Source organism: Thalassophryne amazonica, chromosome 12 (assembly GCF_902500255.1).
Source record: "Thalassophryne amazonica chromosome 12, fThaAma1.1, whole genome shotgun sequence".
Lineage (NCBI taxonomy): Eukaryota > Metazoa > Chordata > Actinopteri > Batrachoidiformes > Batrachoididae > Thalassophryne > Thalassophryne amazonica.
The window spans coordinates 54,783,110-54,796,951 of NC_047114.1; the positions used below are offsets into that span (position 1 = coordinate 54,783,110).

The 13,842-nt window shown below is 42.4% G+C and overlaps 1 protein-coding gene across 1 annotated transcript in view; it reads left to right on the plus strand.

The window, feature by feature from the left end:
* brinp2 (bone morphogenetic protein/retinoic acid inducible neural-specific 2) overlaps window positions 1-13,842 on the plus strand; it is a 680,262-nt gene that overhangs the window by 211,381 nt on the left and 455,039 nt on the right. The gene's annotated exons all lie outside the window — the stretch shown is intronic.

The following is a 13,842-nucleotide window of genomic DNA, read 5'->3' on the forward strand; positions in this document are numbered from 1 at the left end:
AAGAATTTTCAAAATGTGTTATTCGTCCAATTCTGACTTAAAATTTGCCGGTTGGTAGGCTTATGTATTTTGGGTCAAGGATGATCGCCGCAAAAGTGGAAAATTGATAGGACTAATATTTTTGGAGAAATTAGGAATTAGTTAACAATGGTAAACAATGGATCTTGATTTTTAAATTCTGGACTCACACTCCATTCCACCAGGGGCAGTACATCATCTATGTTATATATATTTTAATGTTAATATTATAACATTATATATATTAAAAGCTATCTGGCTTCTGTGTACATTGTGTAACTTCCATCATTAGAAACTGGAGAGCTGACATTTGCTGTTAGGTATGCTTATGTATTTTGTATCAAGGATGAATGCAACAAAAACAGAAAGTTGATAGGACTAATATTTTGGATAAATTAGTGATATGTAACAACATTGGCAATGGACGATAATATCACCATTAATCAGTCCCTGGTAACCAGACAAGCACTGAAAAAAAGGAAATATCTCCACCTTGCCAGTTGTAAAACATGACATCAACTAATTGTCCCAAATTATAAATACAACTATTCACAAAAAACGTCTCATTTTAATTTCCTGCACTTTCAGTTAAAATCATTATAGAAACACTGCATAATTTATTACCACCTTTGAAACATGTCAGCTACCCAATTTATAAACACACTACCCAATAGAACCCTTGGATCCCCATGGGCAATGTGCTAGGTCACATTATAAATGTGTATCTCAGTCTGCAGAGTGTGTAGAGTCTATCAACCCTCTGACGCTGTTTTGTCAGAATTCTACATGCAGCATTTGTTCGTGTTTAAGAATTCTGATTCTGTCCTACACAAACATAATGGTGACTTTAAGGTCATTTACAGATTTGATGAACACACTGAAGACTTTAAGACTCAGATCTTTCATGTAAAATGTGTACAAATGTTGCTGTTGTCACAGTGACACAGTGGTAAGTTGGTGTGTTTGGTCAAAGTCGTTTTGTTTGTGTGATAGTGGGAATAATTATTGAAGCCACATTTGGAATCATGCTAATTGTGTGGCTGCCCTATTAGTTGACATGACCAGACTGCTAAGCGCCCAATGGCTCACATGAGGCTTGAAGCTCACTCAATTATCCACCAACTGTTTGTGCACATAAAGATTTTATTCAGCTGTGGACAGTTGCACTAACTGCCCGTTAGCATTGTTGGGAACTCACTGTCTGTTATGCAGATGCACACTGCACTGTTTGTATTTAGTCATTTTTAGTCACCAGCTATGCTGTGCATGCTGTGGTTTTTAAATTGCTCATGTATATTGCACACATTACACTGAAAAACTGGACAAAAAAAAGTTATGTAAGTTCCACTCGAATTAGGATTTTCAGAATGCATCATACGTCGAAAGCACTGCAGCTGAAAAAATGGGTTTATATCTGGTACTTGTAAGAATTTCAGTAAAGCAGAAAAACAAACACATGGGAGACGAGCCAAACAAGCCATTTTTGGTTCATGTCTGTAGAAAAACACAAAAACATAATGTTTTTAAGGTACAATAATTAAATGCTTCTTTCAAGTTTCTCATAATCCTGTAGTTAATTTCCTTTAGAGCTGCAACTAATGATTCTTTTTGTAACTGATAAACAGTTAATTTTTTATTAATTCATTAATCTCTGGATTCTTTTTTCGATTAATCTGTTAAATATTTTCTGAATAGGCAATTAATCCTTTGGTTTAATTTATCAGTAAATCAAAGCAATATTTTCTTCCCATGACTTTCAAACTGATATTAAAATATTCTTCTATAAAAGTATATATTTTACAAAAAAAACATCCCTATATACAGTGAGGAAAATAAGTATTTGAACACCCTGCAATTTTGCAAGTTCACCCACTTAGAAATCATGGAGGGGTCTGAAATTTTCATCTTAGGTGCATGTCCACTGTGAGAGACATAATCTAAAAAAAAAAAATCCAGAAATCACAATGTATGATTTTTTTAATAATTTATTTGTATGTTACTGCTGCAAAGAAGCCCTCTTATTCTGCACTCTTTACCTGTATTAATTGCACCTTTTGAACTTGCTACCTGTATAAAAGACACCTGTTCACACACTCAATCAATCACACTCCAACCTGTCCACCATAGCCAAGACCAAAGTGCTGTCTAAGGACACCAGGGACAAAACTGTAGACCTACACAAGGCTGGGATGGACTACAGGACAACAAGTAAGCAGCTTGGTAGAAGACAACAACTGTTATGATTATTTATTAGAAAGTGGAAGAAACACAACATGACTGTCAATCTCCCTCGGTCTGGGATTCCATGCAAGATCTCACTTTGTGGGTAAGGATGATTCTGAGAAAGCTCAGAACTACACAGGAGGACCTGATCAATGACCCGAAGAGAGCTGGGACCACAGTCACAAAGATTACATTAGTAACACATGATGCTGTCATGGTTTAAAATCCTGCAGGGCAGCAAGGTCCCCCTGCTCAAGCCAGCACATGTCCAGGCCTGTTTGAAGTTCACCAGTGACCATCTGGATGATCCAGAGGAGGCATGGGAGAAGGTCATGTGGTCAGATGAGACCAGAATAGAGCTTTTTGGAATCAACTCCACTTACCATGTTTAGAGGATGAGAATAACCCCAAGAAAACCATCCCAACCGTGAAGCATGGGGGTGGAAACATTATACTCTGGGGTGCTCTTCTGCAAAGGGGACAGGACGACTGCACTGTATTGAAGGGAGGATGCATGGGGTCATGTATTGCGAGATTTTGGCAAACAGCCTCCTTCCCTCAGTAAGAGCATTGAAGATGGGTCATGGCTGGGTCTTCCAGCATGACAATGACCATTTTGTTAAATAATTATTGCACACTTTCTGTAAATTGTAGGAACTTCATTCACTTCTCAAATCAGTGTGTTCATCTGCTATATGATATATTTAACTGAAATTTCTGATCCAGACAACCATTGATTTAAAGGAAATCATGAAAATTATCAGGGGTGCATAAAACTTACATAAAAGTTTTGCATAAAACTGTATATAAAATCCATTTAAGGAATAAATTGATACAAGCTTATCATTTGAAGTAACAGTCCTTCCTTCTCCCCCCCCCCCCCCCCCCCCCCCCCCCATTTTAGGTTATATTTCTCATCTGGATCCTATGTTTCTTAGAGATCTTTGTGAGTTTCACTGAGGAGCATTTGGAAAAGTGAAGAAAACTGTATTGCAATCACATACCATATGACTTTTTTCAATAGTTGAAATAGTTCAAAGAAAATTTGTATTTTTCACATCTATGCCCTCTTCCTCATACTACAAATTACAGTAAAAGTGTTATTTTTTCCACTATGAGATACATAGTAATTAATAATAATATTTCTATATCCGCTTACTCCAATTAAGGGCCACCGGGGGGAAGGGTGAGCATGGGTCCTATCCCAGCAGTCATATGGCATGAGGTGCGGCATACCCCTGGGCAGGACGCCAGTCTGTCACAGGGCCACCTATATACAGACAAACATATTCACCCAGATGGCCAATTTAGAGTCACCAATTGACTTAACCTGCATGTCTTGGATGTGGGAGGAAGCACATAGAGGAAACCTACATGAACACTGGGAGAACATGCAAACACCACAGAAAGGACCAGGTGGGAAGTGATCCCATGACCTTCTTGCTGTGAGGCAACAGTGCCGCCTAATAATAATAATAATAATAAATAATAATAATAATGACAATAATAATAAATTATTATTTACAAAGCACTTTTAAGGTAAAAACAAAAGTGCTATGCTACTGAAACAAAGTGAAGAGTTGATAAAATTACAACAAATATGTGAACAAATTAAAACAAAACCCACAATTAAATATAGAAAACAAAATATGCACATCTCATATAAAACAAGGACATTCAAAACAAATTTAAATTAATTTCATTTAATAAATTTAAATGGTTAATTTATCTTTAAAAACAAAATGCACTAGAGGCACTTTCGTCGTAACATAATTTGTGCATCTGTCATGTGCCACTCATGGAAAGAAATGTGCAAAATGTTACCCTGTAAAAACAGCCGCAAAAAAATGACAATAGACACTACATAGTCACACACACCTGTAAGACATCTGGTTTTAAATCAGGCCTTACAGCTGGCCTTGATTGAGCATGACCTCCCAAAGCAATACAGTTACGATGAGCAACATATTTCTGTGATGACAAGGTCACCACATTCCTGGCCCATCATGTTTATTCCCTGTGGCAATGGAGCAAAAGACAATACATTACCACTGGTGAGTTGCCACTGCCTCAGGCACGTTTGAAAACAAATGGAGCAAACTGCCCACACGTACATGAGCATGTGCCCTATTCGTTTGAAAGTATGTGCTGGGATCTGCAATATCTCATGGGCATACTTCTGCTAGGGTTCCCTCGTGACACCAATAGTGATGAATAATGAGCCTGCACCTGACCCAAGGTATGAGATTACATTTTTCATTTGCAGTAGGACTGAAAAAGGTTTAGAAGCTGTAATTTATGCAGCAGATGAAACACTGTTTATCAGAAACACTCAGATATAAAGGTAATTTGAGATGATGGAGTGTTCAGAACAAAGAAATATATTAAAAGCCAATGTTAGGCTTTAATTTTTCTTATGGTAAAAGACTAGGCATAGCAAATGCTAGCTGGCCCAGAGAGGTCCAATAAATAGGCACATAGACTAAATTGCTCCAATGACTGTCTCCATTAAAACCAGATGAAATAAAAGCATTCTGTGAAGTTTACCATTAGGGTCTCAAGGTTATGGCCCAGAGGCTTCCACCTCCAGTAATAAATGCAGTATCACTTTAAGATAAAGACAATTCCCTTGAAGGAAATTTGACCATTGAATGGTCCCCCGTACATTTGAGAGCAAATATCAAGGTTTTACTTCTTACATAAGTAGTACACCCTCTTTTTTTGCACATAATGTGCAAGCCTTATCTTCTGTTCTATATTTTCTGTTTAAAGTCTGCAGGTTTAGGCTGTGTCCCAAAGTTAGAATCCTACAAGGAGTACTTATTAAATATTGAGCTCCTTGTCCTTCATATCAATAATTAAGGCACATTAAATATATGTAATATATCATGGCATATTGCCAGAGGAATTGTGGAGATAACCTAACCAAACGCTGAAGCCACTGTGCATGTTGGCTCTGAAGCCAATTTGTATGCTGGCACCATTAGCTAATTTGTACTAACGGTGCCAACATATACATGAAATATTATTTTTTTAAATATTTACTAAACAGACATGCTGGAGCACTGGCTTCTTCAATGGTCCATTAGTACAATTAAAAACTAAGCCTTATAATTTCAGATATTGTTTAAAATGCCCAGAGGACTGACACAGTCAGTCCACAGCAACTTATAGTTACTGCTAGCAGTGGCCTCTGCTAATGGGGCCCTAGATATGGTTTGCTGACACACATTAGCTGTTTGTCAAATTAAGCAATTATAACCTTATGGCTTTAAAAAGCTTAAACCAATACGTTTTAACCCCCCCTCCCCCTTGCAGTTGTCACGATCGGGGGAACTATGTAGTTACAGAAACCCAAGACCATGTTTTTTGCACCAGTCTTTTAACATATACATTTCTGCTGGAAGGTTGGGCAATTTTATCATGGGTGTCTATTCTATTTCATCTATATACTAATGTGGTGATCTAGTGGTTAGTGCACTTGGTTTCAGTGCGGAAGGTCCCGGTTCAGTCCTCTCCCCTGCCACATTTCTCAATGCAATGTGGAGTTGCATCAGGAAGGGCATCCGGTGTAAACTTGTGCGTATTCAACATGCAGGTCTGCCTTGGATCTGCTGTGGTGACAAGGGGAGCAGCTGAAGGGACTTACTAATGTATCTGTGTGTGTGGTGTGTGGTCCCTGTGTTGTCCAAGCAGCACCTCTGAATTGAGCCACACTTGACATACACATACTTTGATATACGTGGAGTGACATTAGTTTATTGGGCACTGTAGTAGTAGTAGTATTAGTAGTAGTAGTATTAGTAGTCAAAGAAAAAGGGGGGAGACACTTCTGTGGTGCAGAATTAAGCCAAACTTAGCATACTTTGACATACAGGGTGTGACATAGGATACTGAGCACTTTAGTTGTAGTAGTAACAGTAGTATTACTAGTAGTTAAGGCAGGAGTCATTTTTTTGCAACATCATCAGCAAGATGCTAAAACGTTGGTGTCATACTTTTGTTTCTCCTCTTTTTTCCTTTGAACTTTTTACCCCTTCATTTTTGCAAGTAGCAGTAGCAGCAGCGCAGTTCTCTGGAATCCAGTTAGATGGCAGGTGATAGCTTTGTTGGTGAATATGAAGTTTTCATTTCAGTCTCTAAATCAAACCCGCCCTGGGTCAGGTAATCAGCTAGTTCTTCAATATTTTGCACTGCCTTTTTTCAAGATGCTCCAAGTAGTGGTTAGCATTGTTCACTTACAACCTTGTCCTTTCTCTCTGGAGTCTGCATGTGCTGCCTGTGTTTGTTTGAATCCCATCCCATTTGCTCTGGCTTCTACCACTTCCAAAGACATGCAGGTTAGGTGAATTGGTGACTCCAGTTTGACCGTACGTGTCAATGAAGAGAGACATGTTTGTCTGCATGTGCTGGAACGCCTCTTGCTCATTGACCTCTGGGATTGGCTCCAGCACCCCCACTCCTATCCCTGTGACCTTTAACAGGAATACGAGGATTATTACTGTTATGTAAAGGAGGGGCATCCAGTGTAAAAACTTGTGCCAAACCAATATGCAGATCCACCTTGGATTTGCTGTGGTGATCCCTGAGTAAAGATAAAGGAGCAGCCGAAGGGTCTTACTTACAAACTACATGAAATTAATTGCATTCAATTCATTTATACAATGCCAAATCAAAACATGGATCACCTGAAGGCACTGTATATGAACACAGGCCTCACCCACCACATGAGCAAGCCCCAGTGGACAGGAAAAAAACTCAAACAGACCAGACTGAGTCATTCTAAAAAGAAAAATGTTAAAGGAACAACACAAGATTGACAGAACATGCAATGACAGAAATGTTGCAACAAATCAGCTGTGCTTAAATCATTGATTATAATGATGGGATAATTGAACAGCTATGAGATATTGATGAGCAGCCTGCTGAAATAGGCTGCGAAAGTGAATTAGTCATATTGGTGCCAGGTTACTCACTGAGAGAGGAGATTTCCCATCAAATATATGTTGGAGTATAAAGGAATCACAGTCACATTGGATTTTTTTCTTTCTTTTCTTTTTTAACAAAACCCTCACTCATCACTTCTAAGGGAACCATTTTGTCTTTGGCTTTTGAATTTCAATTTCTCATTTGCAGCTGGTGGTCACAAGGAGCAAAATTGAATTTGGCAGCCAGGGTAAATCTTTTGCCTCTGAACTCAGATTGACTGAACTCACTCCTCTGTACCAGCCCCGCTTTATTTGAGCTGACAAGAAACAAAAGATTTCACGTAACAAGTGCACCTTTGACGGCATGGAATTCTAACTTACGCTGATAATGATTTTATGCATTAGGTTTCATCCACCTGTGTTTATTCCTGCTCTGCAGAGCTCTTTTGTTATGACATAGCTGAATGAAGTTATGTTCCCAGTAGCGGTACCCAGCTTGGCCCGGGTGAAGAGTAGTTACCATGTTTTAAGTGTTTTTCCTGAAAAAGAAAAGAAAAAAAAACATGATCATGCCATTAGAATCACCACATCAATCATTTCAACTATAAATAAACTGCAGCACAAGTTCAGTTTTTTAAAAGTTGCTGTACGATTGTGCTAAAACTATTAAACATGCTGTTTCCTAATAGTGTTAAGATGTATATTGTACATTTTTGATTATTTTGGTTTTTTTTTATTTTATTGTGACATTCTGTGTTGTATTAAATGAAAATAATTAATGTCCTGAATCCACACACTCTGATACAGTAGGTGGCAGTATACACCAATAAGCTGATTTGCGATTTTGTCAATAAAACCAAAGAAGAAGAGGTTTTATATTTGTTCATTTCAAACGGCAAACTTCGATTGGGGTTTTTTTCACCTTGCTAAAAAGTTGCAGTTTCTTCAGTGGCCGCTTGAGGTTGCATAACAAACAGAGCACATAACCCAAAGGACTCCGTGTTAAAATGTCCAACTTTAGAGGAAAAGTAAACATGTTTACAGACTGGTACAAAAAAAGGTGGTTTTCTCTACAGATAGTTTCGTCCTCCATCACAACTGTACAGAGGGTGAATTTTTTTTCTAATCTCTTAGTTCAAGACGTTTTAAGCCATAGAGCTCTGTTTAAATGTGGGCACAGCTGCTTTGAGTGACAGTGGCAGAGCCCAGCAACTCCATCTCTCATAGCATCCGACCGGCTGTTATGGAGGATGTGTCTGGTGTTTGGCATATTTTACTACGAACACCTGGAATAATATGGCTTGTTTGTGTGGTGCAACGTCCTAACGGATCATCTAAGGCACCTCTGCTGCAATGTTCGCACTGAGTGAAACTCTCATCTTATTTAATTTTGGATGCTAACTGTGTTAGCACTTTAAGCAGTTCTTGGTAGGTTTGCCCATTTGGTCCACTTAATGCATTAGGTGTGAAAAAAAAAAAATGGTCGGACTTTTAATCACAGAAATGACTCTGGTCCTACATGCGAGGGTTTAATGGAAATACATTGCGATGGGACGGGACATTTTATCCAATGTGAGCGGAAATCCATTGTACACAATCTGTTATATACAATGTTTATTACATGGAAATAATACAAAAACTTTGGGACTATTTTTTGTCCATTGACTGCAAATATCTGGTTTATAAGATGACAGTTTAGGTGAGTTTTACTGTACGTGGGACTGAACAATAAATTACCTCTCAAAACTTTGACGATGAAGTCGGCTTCCATCCCACATGGCTGACTTTATTTTCCAAAGTTTTTCTTCTGTTGGGATCTGAAGGGAATCTGTACATCTTGAATCCCTTGCTGCGTGTATTTGTGCCTTCAAATGCACAACAACCTGGCATTTTCAGTGAATAAATAAAAAAAATACCTGGATTTACATTCAGACAGATTAACAGCAAATGCTACTTGAACCCAAAATGGCACCACGTGGGTCACGTGGCTGATTTTTCTTTTTTTTTTTTTTTTTTAATTCATCATGTCACCACTCTCTCGTCAAGTTACACTACCACCACCCAGATGCTGGCATCATCTGCTATTTCAGGTCTCTGTAAGAAAACACACAGGCTTTGTCCAGTGTATACGAGGTCTGTTAGAAAAGTATCCGACCTTTTTATTTTTTTCAAAAACCATATGGATTTGAATCACATGTGATTGTGAATAAATGTCTGAACGATTTGGATCTTGGCTGCATCAATTCTTTTTCCAGAAACTGTAAGAGACCTCCAGGTGAACACCGTTGAAAAAAATTAATATGGCTTTCAGGGACGATTTTATAGGGATTAAACTGTTATGTGTCGGACGCAGCTCGGAGAACCGACCAGCGTTTGAAGGACCCAGTATGAAATAAGCAGAGCACAGTACAAAGGCTAACTGAATTTAATACATAACAGTTGATAATATGAATAACAAAAAAGGTGCGGCCTGGCGTGGTGCGCTCCCAGCAGCGCTAACGTTCCGGAGCCAGAAGCTGTTTTCGGACCCAAGGACCCCGCCGACACCCCCCAGGTGGCCGCAACAACCGAGTCTGTGAAAGAAGGAACCATTATGTGAGTCCACAACTCTACACACAGAACACTTAAAGGTGTACAAACAGCAAAACACTTCCTGGCTTGATTACTGATCAGCTTCGCACCTGCAGGCATGGAACATCCAGTTCACAAAACTCCACTGCAGTGGAAGCTGATACATGACTAACAAACAGCTCAATACAATAAGGTGTGAGGGACACCACATTTACTGACTGTATAACTGTTAGTCACAAAATCTAACGTACCTCAGGAAGTGTGCTGACGAGCATGAGACCTCACCCCCTCCTCTTTCACAGACTGTGCATCAAACCTGGACGTTCTCAGCATCCGCTGCTGATGAGAATGGCTCCCGAGACGACGATCTCACCCGTCTGGTCACAAGGTCGAGTCTCTGGCAAATACACACTGTGCACTCCAGTCCTTAAATGCCAACATGTTCCAATCCATCCAGATGCACCACAGCTGTGAGTCCTGACGAGTCGCAGGTGATCAGGGTGAGGTCCTGACAGCCTCAGCAACACAGCCAACTCAGTCCCAAACGCACGCCACCTGGGAGGAAAACCAAAAAAACAGAAACAAACCGGCAGCCAGGCCCCCCCAGCCATATAACAGTACCCCACCCTCACGGGAAGCCTCCCGGCGACCACACACACCTGGCCCAGGAGAAACACCCCCTCCAGGGACCATGGCTGGAAACCGCGGTCTGCGTTCATCCTCCAACAGACTGGTTGAACTGGCTGCATCTTTGCCCTTGTTTCTGACAGTCTCTTAGCACAGGTGTGGCCAGGAGTTCTTACACCTGTGCGGTCAGCCTTTATCCAACATGTGTAATTAGTCATAAAACAAAACACAAACAACCAAAACACCCCCCCCCCCTCCCCAGGGGACCGTCCCATCAAACCCCAGGGAAGGGGAGAAAGGAAAAACAACCCAAACCCAAGCCTACAAACAAAAATATTAAGACACCCCCCCCACCCCCCCCCCAGAGGACCGTTCCATCAAACCCCAGGAAGGGGAGAAAAGAAAACAAACCCAAACTTGAGCTCAAACAAAAATGCCAAAATACCCCCCCTCCTCCCCCCAAACGACACGTAGGGACCAACACCCCCCAGAGGGCCTCCCGCCAGCTCCAGGAGTAATAACCACGGCCGAGGTCCCTCTGGGATCCAACGTCACCCACGGGGACTACCAGCGCCTCCCAGAGGACCACTCGTCAACCCCAGGAGACGCCTCCCCTCATGACCAATGGACCCAGCCCCGGCCGTCCACGGCTAGATGGACCCAACGCCCTTTCCCCCCCAGAGGACACCACAGTCAAACCCTGAGGGCGGAAACTGGGGGGGGAAAACAAAAAGATACCCCAAACCCCCCCCCTCCCCTCCCGGGTGCAGAGGCTACCTGGGAAACGCCCAGCACAACCTAACTGCACCCCTCCAGCAATTGCCGACACTACGGCACAACCCGCTGGAGTCAGAGGAGAAGAGAGGGCATAACAAAAAAATAAAGAGAAAAAAACAACCCAAGTACCACCCCATCACCCCCCAGGGGACCGTTCCATCTAACCCTGGGGATGTGAAACAAAAAGAAATAAAAGAAAAAACAAACAGACCAACACACAGTTGTTTGGGTCCTTTTTTTTGTTTTTTTTTTGTTTTTTTCCAGACAGGCTGCAGGGTCACAACCCCAGACAAATAGTGGACAACAAAAAATAAAATCCCACACAAAAACCAACTCAAAAAACACCCACACAAAATGAACTAACACAAAACAAATCAGTGAGTTATACCGTCAAGCTCAACCAAATGGAACACACCTGTTCCTACTCAAGAGCTTGACGGTAACGTGATTCAGTCACCACAAGGGGGAGCCAGAGTGCAAAAAATGAAAAAACCCCTTTGGCGACAGAAAAAAACAAACGAGCTGCTTTATGTGCGCAGCTGAGTGCAACACACAACCAAAATGTGCTCAACTAAATAACGCCGGAGCTGATACAACAGACGCAGTAGTTACCTTTGTCCGGGGAAACGGGGCTACGACTGTAACACAGGAAGCCCAGCGACCCGTGCTAACAGAGCTCCGCCGTGCGCGTGAACCCATTACAAACGCACTCTTGCAGCTCCCGTTTACACTCTTATCCGGTCGGAGTGTGACGCGAAGCCGTCGCCAGTCACACTCCACCACGACCCACGGCTAAGGCACAACACAGGAACACGGCTGCAAGAGAGCACAAATCAGTATCCAGTAATGGGTCTCAACACGCACTCTTCCGGGCGGAGAGCCCCGCAACTGATCCGGATACCACTGAACGTCTGCTGCCGCCTTCCCCGGCGCGTTACCGTCTCTGCTACCGCTGGGTCCGTGATGTTTGGCCAGAGACTACTGTTATGTGTCGGACGCAGCTCGGAGAACCGACCAGCGTTTGAAGGACCCAGTATGAAATAAGCAGAGCACGGTACAAAGGCTAACTGAATTTAATACATAACAGTGATAATATAATAACAAAAAGGTGCGGCCTGGCGTGGTGCGCTCCCAGCAGCGCTAACGGTCCGGAGCCAGAAGCTGTTTCGGACCCAAGGACCCCACCGACACCCCCCAGGTGGCCGCAACAACCGAGGTCTGTGAAAGAAGGAACCATTATGTGAGTCCACACTCTACCACAGAACACTTAAAGGGTGTACAAACAGCAAACACTTCCTGGCTTGATTACTGATCAGCTTCCCAACCTGCAGGCATGGAACATCCAGTTCACAAAACTCCACCGCAGTGGAAGCTGATACATGACTAACAAACAGCTCAATACAATAAGGTGTGAGGGACACCACATTTACTGACTGTATAACTGTTAGTCACAAAAATCTAACGTACCTCAGGAAGTGTGCTGACGACGTGAGACCTCACCCCCTCCTCTTTCACAGACTGTGCATCAAACCTGGACGTTCTCAGCATCCGCTGCTGATGAAGATGGCTCCCGAGACGACGATCTCACCCGTCTGGTCACAAGGTCGAGTCTCTGGCAAATACACACTGTGCACTCCAGTCTTAAATGCCAACATGTTCCAATCCATCCAGATGCACCACAGCTGTGAGTCCTGACGAGTCGCAGGTGATCAGGGTGAGGTCCTGACAGCCATCAGCAACACAGCCACTCAGTCCCAAACGCACGCCACCTGGGAGGAAAACCAAAAAACAGAAACAAACCGGCAGCCAGGCCCCCCCAGCCATATAACATAAACAGATTAAGGGGGTGTTACTGCCCCTTTAAGGACGGCCCACAACTGCTGAGAGCGAAGCGTGCTCTTCAGCGCCGATGGACAGGTCGACACCCCGCTGGAACAACCAGATCATTTCCAACGTGAAAGCTTTGTTGATCTGGGACCTCGTTTAGAAATGAACGGCACATTCACTGTTTACAGGAGTTTTTGTCATGGAAAGAGGAACAAAGGCGGAGGAATTCCGCAGCGCGCGGCGGAGCTGCATGGCGAAAAGAAACGCCGTGATGAAGCCTCACAGGACATGTTCTGGCATGTCCAGTTCATGCACAATCACAATCAGATATTCAAACGACTGGAAAGCAACTGGAATCCGTCTTAAATCCACCTTTAAGCCGTCCTGTGAGACCAACACCGAGGTGGTTTTGTCCCGCGTAATGAACGGCTCCGTGGCGCGTCCCTCGGCTTCTTTTTCCATGAAAAAAAAAAACTCCTGTAACGGTGGAATGTGCCGGAAAAAGTGCTGATGTCCACATCTTCTGCCTTTTTGTGAAAGTCAGACGAGGTCCTGGATCAACAAAGCCTTCACATTGGAAATGATCTGGTTGTTTGTGCGGGGTGTCAGCCTGTCTATTGGCGCTGGGACCACGCTGCGCTCTCAGCAGTTGTGGGCCGTCCTTAAAGGGCAGTAACACCCCTTAATCTGTTTAATCCCCATAAAATCGTCCCTGAAAGCCATATTAATTTTTCGAATGGTGTCCACCTGGAGGTCTCTTACAGTTTCTGGAAAAAAATTGATGCAGCAAAGATCCAAATCGTTCAGACATTTATTCGCAATAAAAAATAGACGAGAGGGGTGGACCACACCTCACACAAAGCCTGCTCAC